The following is a 9,769-nucleotide window of genomic DNA, read 5'->3' on the forward strand; positions in this document are numbered from 1 at the left end:
TTTGAATTCCTGATCTTCCTATCTGTGCTGGGGATGAACCCAGGGGTATTACATGTGTGATGCACAGGCACTCTACTGACTGAGCCGTCTCTCCAGCCCTCCTGATATCGTTTTTTGTTGTGGGTGTGTGTGTGTGTGTGTGTGTGTGTGTGTGTGTGTGTGTGTGTGTGTGAATATGCATGCAGATTGAGGCTAGAGGACACCCAGCATCATCCTCCATTGCTTTCAGTCCTGTTCCCTTCAGATGGGGTCTCACTAAAGGTGGAGCTTCCGGTTTTGCAGCTCAGCTGCTGGTCAGCAGCTCCGGCCATCCTTTTGTCTCTGCTACCTCTAGGGCTGAGGTTACAGGTATGTAGGGAGGAAGTGTGTCAGAAGATTCAAACCCTGGTGGGCCCCCTACTTGCTCCAGTTCTCCAGGGCCTGCCTTGTTACTTTGTTATACACCTGAAATATGCCCATGCCCCTGATCCCCCTCCATACCTCCCTTATGCCCCATGGTCCCTGTCCTCCCCCCATCTTCTCCCCTCCTTTCTCTCCTCTTTTATTTGAGAAAAAGGCTCATGTAGCCCAGGCTGGCCTTGAACTCACTATGTCACCAAGGCTCCCCTTGAACTCCTGTCCCCACCTTCCAAATTTTGGGATTATAGACTCTGCCACCATTTCTAGCTCATAGGAAGTTCTCTCTGGAAAAGGACAAGTGCCAGGTGTTGTGATATAATCTTTTTGTACATTATGAAGATGTATCACTGTTGGTTTAACATAAAGCTGAATGGCCAATAGCTAGGCAGGAGAGAATAGGTGGTACTTCTGGGGAGAGAGAGAAGGATGGGAAGAAGAAAGGGATTTTTGCCAGCAGACTCAGAGGAACTTGGACATGCTATACTGAGAAAAGGTAAAAGCCACGTGGCAGAATGTAGATTAATAGAAACAGGTTAATTAAAGTTATAAGAGCTAGTTAGAAACAAGCCTAAGCTAAAGGCCAAGCTTTCATAAGTAATAATAAGTCTCAGTGTCATTATTTGCAGGCTGGTGGTCACAATGAGAAAGTGCTACTACATTTGGCACCCAATGTGGGGCACAAATCGACCACCCTGGGATTAAGAGTCCCGTGCTCTACTGACTGAGCAAGCTGAGCTGTACTTCTTTCTGAGTGGCCTTTACCCAAGTTCCTTCCCCTTCAGTGGGTCAAATTCCTCAGACACCCTAGCATAGCTGTTCCATCTAAATTAGCTTGGTACAAATGTCTTTCATTTGATGAGACGTAACCTGCCCAAAAGGGAAACTCCCCAAAGTTAGGGTTGGGGCAGGGTTTTATTTTTGTCTTTCCAGGACAATAAAAGCATCCAACTAAAGAATCTAAAGACCACTGAACAAATAAGACATCTGAAGAAGAAAGATGAATTATTCAGAGAAAATGTCCCAAGAAAAAGAGTAAATTGGCTTAATGGTATAACACATTCCCAACAGGAAAAAATTTCATAAATCTTCCCAAATGTTTGTCTCTATGTTCTCTACAGACATATAAGGCAAATGGTATTTTTGTAGTCTCAACTCAATTAAAAATTAAAGCTGGCTTTGGAGTTGGAGAATGGCTCTCTTCGACTCTAAACCCAAGCATGCTTGTTAAAGGAAAATCCAAAGTCTCTGTCTCATGTCAGAAGAGCCACCTGGTATGGACAGAAGAAAATCAAAATTAAGGGACTATTCTATTGCCACTAATCTCATAATCCCTGGGTTTTATTTTGACTCTTTAAAACTTTTCTTAAGGTATAAATACTATCTCAAAATTTATAAATAGATAACATGTTTAAATTTTCTGCCATGATATTAATGGATATATAGAGTACTAACTAATTCTAGAAATAGGCTTCATCTAGCTTCCTGTACATGATTTCAGGCTTGAGTCTGAAGCAGGTAATTAGGAATTAAGCTTATGTATCCCAGGTGTATTTAATAGTTTTTGGTCCTTTAACCTCACTGAGATCTGTTGCATATGACATTTAAAATGTTTAAATTTTCTGCAATGAACTGTGACCATTTTCTTCTTTTCTTTTTCTTTTTTTAAAAAATATTTATTAGCCGGGCGGTGGTGGCGCACGCCTTTAATCCCAGCACTCGGGAGGCAGAGCCAGGCGGATCTCTGTGAGTTCGAGGCCAGCCTGGGCTACCAAGTGAGTTCCAGGAAAGGCGCAAAGCTACACAAAGAAACCCTGTCTCGAAAAACCAAAAAAAAAAAAAAAAATTTATTTATTATTATGTATACAGTGTTCTGCCTGCATGTGTCCCTGCAGGCCAGAAGAGGGCACCAGATATCATTACAGACGGTTGTGAGCCACCATGTGGTTGCTGGGAATTGATTTCAAGACCTCTGGAAGGGCATCAGCCAGTGCTCTTAACCTCTGAGCCATCTCTCCAGCCCAAGAAGATTTTCTTTAAGGCTTATTGGTTGTTTTTGTGTGTGTGTGTGTGTGCGTGTGCGTGCGTGTGTGTGTGTGTGCGTGCGTGCGTGCGTGCGTGCGTGCGTGTGTGTGTGTATTTCCCATGTGTGCTGCTGCCCAAGGAAGACAGAAGTGGGTATGGCATTTCATGGAGCTGGAGTTTTTTGTTTGTTTGTACCCTTCTCAGTCAAATTAGTGCTGATAATTGGATGTTCCCTCATTTTGTTGGCTTGATTTGTTCATAGTTGCAATCAGTTCAAGAGTTCAGCACTTTGGGGTTGGGGATTTAGCTCAGTGGTAGAGCACTTGCCTAGCAAGCGCAAGGCCCTGGGTTCAGTCCTCAGCTCCGGAAAAAGAAAAAAAAAAAAAAAGAAAGAAAGAAAGAAAGAGAAAGAAAGAAAGAGAAAGAAAGAAAGAAAGAGAAAGAAAGAAAGAAAGAAAGAAAGAAAGAAAGAAAGAAAGAAAGAAAGAAAGAAAGAAAGAAAGAAAAAAGAGTTCAGCACTTCTCCCTATGCTTTGGAAACTATGACCATTTCTAACAGCAACCTTTGATGTCTCCAAAAGGATGACAGAGCCCCACAATGATGATTCCACCTGGATTGTGGTAAAACCACTAAGCTGATAAACACCACCCAAGGATCAGCTTTGGACTACAAACTGATCAGGACAATTTCAAGGTGGTTAGCTAAGATGGTCCAACATCATAGACTACTCCAGTCAGAACTTCAAATAAGCCCTACACTTTCCCATCATACCGAGACTGAATAACAACTAGCTCTCCCAGGACTTGGTCTTTACTGCAATTTTTTTTCAGGGTCTCTTAAAGATGCCGTTGCCCCCAGACAACAGGAAGTAAGTTTAAGAACACAATTCCCTTTCTGTGAGTTCAAGGCCAGCCTGGTCTATATCGTGAGTTCCAGGAAAGGTGCAAAGCTACACAGAGAAACCCTGTCTCGAAAAACCAAAAAAAAAAAAAAAAAAAAAAAAAGAACACAATTCCCACATTCCCACATTCCCAAGAGATGGGGTGGGTGGTTTTTTGGTCCTTCAGTGGATGTTTGTCATCACTTAGGGGGGTTGGTTACAAGTTGTTATAGGTCATGATCATGGAGGAAATGAAGCAAAGGAGATTTGATTCAGGGATCTCATTCTGAAAAGAAAAATGTGGGATATAGGAATGATAGGATAAAAAGGTAGATTATTGAACTACTTTTTTTTTTGTTTTTTTTTTTGTTTTTTTGTTTTTTTTGTTTTTCGAGACAGGGTTTCTTTGTGTAGTTTTTTGATGCCTGTCCTGGATCACGCACTGTAGACCAGGCTGGCCTCAAACTCACAGAGATCTGCCTGGCTCTGCCTCCCGAGTGCTGGGATTAAAGGTGTGCGCCACCACTGCCCAGCTATTGAACTACTTTTAAACTAAAAAAGCAACTACTAATCTCAAATATTTTACGCTGGTATGGATTTTTGTATATTGATACAAATTTAAGGTTGTTTTTGTTATACTGTGTATATGTTTCTACTCTTATTTAAAATATTTTTTGTATGCCTGGCGGTAGTGGTGCACGCCTTTAATCCCAGCACTCAGGAGGCAGAGGCAGGTGGATCTCTGTAAGTTTGAGGCCAGCCTGGTCTACATAGTGAGTTCCAGGATTGCTGAAGCTACACAGATAAACACTGTCTCAAAAAAAAAAAAAACTCCCTAATTTTTTGTATATTGATACAATTTAAAGTTATTATTGTTTTATTGTATATACGTTTCTACTCTTGTTTAAGATACTTTTGTATATTGATACAAATTTAAGTTATTTTTGTTATACTGTATATATGTTTCTACTCTTATTTAAGGTATTGTACCTATGAATCTCATTTAAAAATATATTGTAAAGTTCTAGTTCTTGAAAGCTATTTAGGATAATAAAGAAAGACAATTAGTAGTTAGTCATCTATAACAATCAAACTTATAGTCATGTTTCGAGACAAGGTTTCTCTGTGTAGCTTTGCACCTTTCCTGGAACTCACTCTGTAGCCCAGGCTGGCCTTGAACTCACAGAGATCCAACTGCCTAGTGAATGTAACTTTTACTTGATAATTGTTCTTATTGTGTATATATATATATATACATATATGTATGTATATATATTTATATATATACATACATATATCGTTTTACTATGTTAGAGTTAAAACCTTTCCTATTATTTATTTTTGCAGTCTTAAGTTTTCTTTGTCTTTTTTTTATTATTAAGAAATTTTCTATTCATTTTACACACCAACCACAAATCATCCTCTCCTCCTTCCTCCCCTCCCCAGCCTCCCCCCCCAACCCACCCTCTATTCCCACCTACTCCAAGGCAAGGTCTCCCATGAGGAGTCAAAAGAGCCTGGTACATTTACTTGAGGCAGGTCCAAGCCCTCCCCCTGCACCAAGACTATGGTGTCCCATCATAGACACTGGGCTCCAAAAAGCCCGCTCATGCACCAGCGATGGATTCTGATCCCACTGCCAGGGGGCCCCTTAAGCAGGTCAAGTTAAACAACTGTCTCGTCTATGTAGAGAAAACATTTCCTTTTAATTTAGACAAAAGGGGGAAAATGCTGTGGGATAATCTTTTTGTACACTGTGAAGATATGTCACTGTGATTGGATTAATAAAAAGCTGAACAGCCAATAGCTAAGTGGGAGAGAATAGGCAGGACTTCCAGGGTGAGAGAGAATGCCAGGAAGAAGAAGGGGATTTTTTCCAGCAGACTCAGAGGAAGTCAGACATGCTGTACTGAGAAAAAAATAAATAAATAAAAGCCACATGGCAGAATGCAGACTAAGAGAAACAGGTTAATTTAAGTTATAAGAGCTAGTTGGAAACAAGCCTAAGCTAAAGGCCAAGCTTTCATAATCAATAATAAGTCTCTGTGTCATTATTTTTGAGCTGGCGGTCCCAACTAGAAAGTGCTACTACAGCCAGGTCTACACAACTCCACTCCGTACTACTCTGCTCCTCTCTCCTTTTTTTTTTTTTTTTTTAAATTAAAGGTGAGCTCTCAATATGTAGCATGAACTATCCTTGAATTCACAAGCATTCCTGAGGGCTGAGAATACAGGCATGACTCAGATTGTTCTGTCCCTTCTCCCCTCCCCTCCCCCTTCTCTCTTTTCCAGAGCCCTATATCCCTGAGTTCAAGGCTGTTGTGGATCTCCTCCTCACCACGTAGTGAACAGTACACCCCCCAACACTGTGTGCTCGGGGCTCCACAAGCTCAGCTTCTTCTCTCCCTGCCATCCTCGAAGTGGCCACCAGAGGGTGATCTCTTCTCAAAAGGCAAATCTGTCCTCCACTTTAAAACCTCTGCCAGGCCACTCCTATTTGCTGGGAGGGTCTAATGGGCAGTCGCACTTAGTCTCAAACTCACAGAGATCTGTCAGCTTCTGTTTCCAGAGTCCTGAGATTAAAGGTGTGTGCCACCACCACCTAGCCCTGTTTGTCTGGATTGTTTGGTTTTGGCTTTTAAGACAGGATCTCACTTTGGAGCACAGGCTAGTCTTGAACCTGTGAATCTCTTGCCTCAGCTTCCTGAGTGCTGAGATTACAGGCATGAGCCACTACACCCCGAAGAGCTCACAGAGCAGGAGGCCTCTGAGCCCTGGGCTTTGCTGGAGACCAGCTGCCTACCTGGAGGGGAACACCTCAGTGCAATTCACAGCCCATTTCCAGAGGGCCTTCCCAGGCCTGCAACCTGCCAGGTGCCTCAGGACTCCCCTTAAAGATGCCCGACATCCCACTTGCTGTATTAGATTGCAATATGTTAAACATGTCCCCACCTAAAAGTAATGGCTAGGGCTAGGTGAAGTGGAAAACATTGATCATCTTGGCACTAGGGAGGCCAAGGTGGAAAATAGTGAGTTCAAGGCCAGCCAGGGCTCATAGTGAGATCTCATCTGGTTAAAATACATACATACATATATATACACACATATATATACACACACATATACAAACATACACACATATATGACAAAAAAAGAGAATAAAATCAAACAAAAAATTCTGATGATCTGCACTAAAGAACACGGAGCAACTCATTAATTTGAAAAGGTTATTTTAAAGATTTATTTTATTGATCTTGTGTATGTGTGTGGGTCTGTGCAAGTGAATACAGGTGTCCATGGAGGCCAGAAGAGGGTGTCCAATCCCCTAAGCTAGAGTTTTAGGTGGGTGTGAGCTGCCAAACTGAGAACCAAACTCAGGTCCCCTGCGGGAGCAGCAAGTGCTCTTAACCATTGAGCCGTCTGTCCAGCCCCTGTTTTGAAAAGAAGGGAAACACTTCGTCATTCATCATGCCTTGAGAAGCTATGTCTCAGCACAATTATGGAAACGGAAGACAAATCTCCCATCAGGGATTTCAGATAACCCATGACAGCAGACTGGCAGAAGGAAAATATAGCTTGTTTCTTTGTGGTTTGTTTTTTTGTTTACTTGGTGGCAGTGCTGACGTCTTTACAAATGGTAAGCATAAGGTTTGGTGTGGTGGGGAACAGGTTTAATTCCAGTACTCCTAAGGCAGAGGCTGGGGGATCTCTGTGAGTTCAAGGCCATCCAGGTTTACATAGCAAGTTCCAGGCCAGTCAAGGGTACACAGTGAGACCCCGTCTTAACAAAGAAATATCCAAATGTTTGTCAGGTATTCTCTCGTGGTGATGAGAACAGCCACTACGAATACACAGCGATACAGAGATGACTCTAACATGACCTGTCCTAAAAGAATTCACAGTCAAGGCTGACGGTTCTTCTAGCTCTGACTCACGAAGCTCCCAAGGGTGTTCCTAGAATTGGACAATCCTGCCTACGGACTCAACAAGAGAGGCTTCCATTATGGCTGCGTTGTGACGTCCAGGCTGTAATGAAACTCGGCTGGAGAACAGCCGCTCCAATTGGCTAAATAATAATTCCTCCCATTACCTGAGCCTCTGTGCCAGAAACCCGGCATCATCTCCTTCAGCCCTTACTGGAAGCGAGGTGTTAGGTCTTCTGTAGAGAGGGAGATGTCGTGATTCACCAGCAAGCGTGACATCAGTGATCCATCGCCTTCTGCGCCTCTAAGTGCTGCCCCTTCTGGGACAGGCTCTGGGACGCTGGGCCAGCTGCTTAACCCTTTTGTCTCTGGGCTCCTCCCCTGTCTGAAAAATGAGCTTGTTGTGAAGGTTATGGGGTACCTGAGGGATGCTGGGGCTGTAGTACAGTGGGCACACTGCTTACCTAGCAAGCAAGCAGGAGGCCCTAGATTCCCTCTCCAGCACTGCGCAAATCCAAACGGAGCGTGGAGCCACGGTGCAGGCCTGTCATCCCAGAACTAGGGAGACTGAAACAGGAAGACTGGGGGGTCGATTCACATAAAACAAACAAACAAAAACCCCAAAACAACAAAAAATTAATTTGCTTAATTTTGGATGGGGGGGCACCTGAGCTCACAGGTGCCTCAGCTACATGAAGAGCCAGAGGCCAGCCTGGGCTACATGAGACCCTGTCTTTGTTTTTGTTTTAAAGCAATGGCTCAGTGGGTAAAGGCACTTGCTGCCAAGCCCTGCAGCCTGGTCTCCATCCCAGCACCCACACGGTGGAAGAAGAGAGCCAACTCCTCAGAGCTGTCCTCTGACTTCCACATGTGAGCTCAGGTGCCCCCCTCATCCATTATTAAGCAAATTAAATTTTTGTTGTTTTGGGTTTGTTTGTTTGTTTGTTGTATGTGAATTGGTGGTGTTGGGTCTGCACGAGGGTGGCAGATCCTCTGGACCTGGAGTGACAGGCAGTTGTGAGCTGCCATGCAGGTGCTGAGAATTGAACCCGGGTCCTCTGGAAGAACAGCCAGTGCTCCTAACCGCTGAGCCATCTCTCCAGCCTGCAAATGTCATTTTTTTTTTTTAAGATTTATTTATTTATTATGTATACAGTGTTCTGTCTGCACATATCCCTGCAGGCCAGAAGAGGGAGCCAGATCTCATTACAGATGGTTGTGAGCCACCATGTGGTTGCTGGGAATTGAACTCAGGACCTTTGGAAGAACAAACAGTGCTCTTAACCTCTGAGCCATCTCTCCAGCCCAAATGTCATTTTTTAAATGACTGGATTTTTAAAAGTTGTGAGGTTTTGTTTCTTATTTTATTTTTGAGACAGATTTCTTTCTTTTTTTTCTTTTTCTCCTCTTTTCTTTTCTTTTCTTTTCTTTTTTCTTTTTTGAGACAGGGTTTCTTCTCTGTGTTGCCCTGGCTGTGCTGAAACTTGCTCTGGAGACCAGACTGGCCTCAAACTCCCAGAGATCCCCCTGCCTCTGCTGGAATTAAAGGTGTGCACCACCACCGCCCAGCAAGACAGGGTTTCTCTGTGTAGCTCTGGCTGTCCTGGAACTCACTATGTAGACTACACTGGCCTTGAACTCAGAGATTTACCTGCCTCTGGCTCCCGAGTGCTGGGACTAAAGGCATGAAAGTATTTTATTTTGTTTTATATGTATGGGTGTGTTGCCTGCATGTATAGCTGTGCCCCGCGTATGTGCAGTGCCCATGGAGAGCAGAAGAGGGCATCAGATCCCTTAAAACTGAAGTGACAGACAATGGTGAGCCACCACGTTGGGAATCAAACCCAGGTCCTCGGGAAGAGCAGCTGCTGAGCCATCTCTCCAGTCCCAACAAATACAAAAACAAACAAACAAAAAAACCAGCATGGGAGAACTGGTGTGATATTGAACATCTGTAATCCCAGCCTTTGAGAGGATGAGGAAGGAGGACCAGAAGCTTAGGGCAAGCCTGGGCTACATAGCAAGAGCCTGTCTCCATTAAAACAAACAAACAATAGAAAAGACCTATGCTCACTCTTAGATTCATATTTTTATTTATATGTGTCTTTGTGAGTGTGCATGCATGCATTGTGCAGGGGTGTGTGTGTGTGTGTGTGTGACCATAGAGACCAGAAAAGGCTTCCACGTCCCTTGGAATTGGAATTACAGGCACTTGCACGATTCCCTGATTATTTCGTTAGGGCTGGGATCTGAACTCCAACCGTCCAGATTGTGCAGCAAGCACTCTTAACCACTAACATCTCTCTGGTCCCTATTGAATTACTTTTGAGACAGGGTCTCCCACAGTCCAGTCTGACCTCAAACTCCCTATGTATCTGAAGATGATCTTGATGTCCTGATCTCATTTCCATCATCTTTGGATGGCTCCATATGAGAAGACTCTCTAGCTCATGTGTTTTAATACTTGGTCACCAGCTGATGGTGCTGTTTGAAAGACTGAGAAACCATTAGGAGGCGGAGACTCACTAGAGTAAGCAGTCAAGC

The sequence above is a fragment of the Peromyscus eremicus genome, chromosome 23 (genome assembly GCF_949786415.1).
Source record: "Peromyscus eremicus chromosome 23, PerEre_H2_v1, whole genome shotgun sequence".
Taxonomy (NCBI): domain Eukaryota; kingdom Metazoa; phylum Chordata; class Mammalia; order Rodentia; family Cricetidae; genus Peromyscus; species Peromyscus eremicus.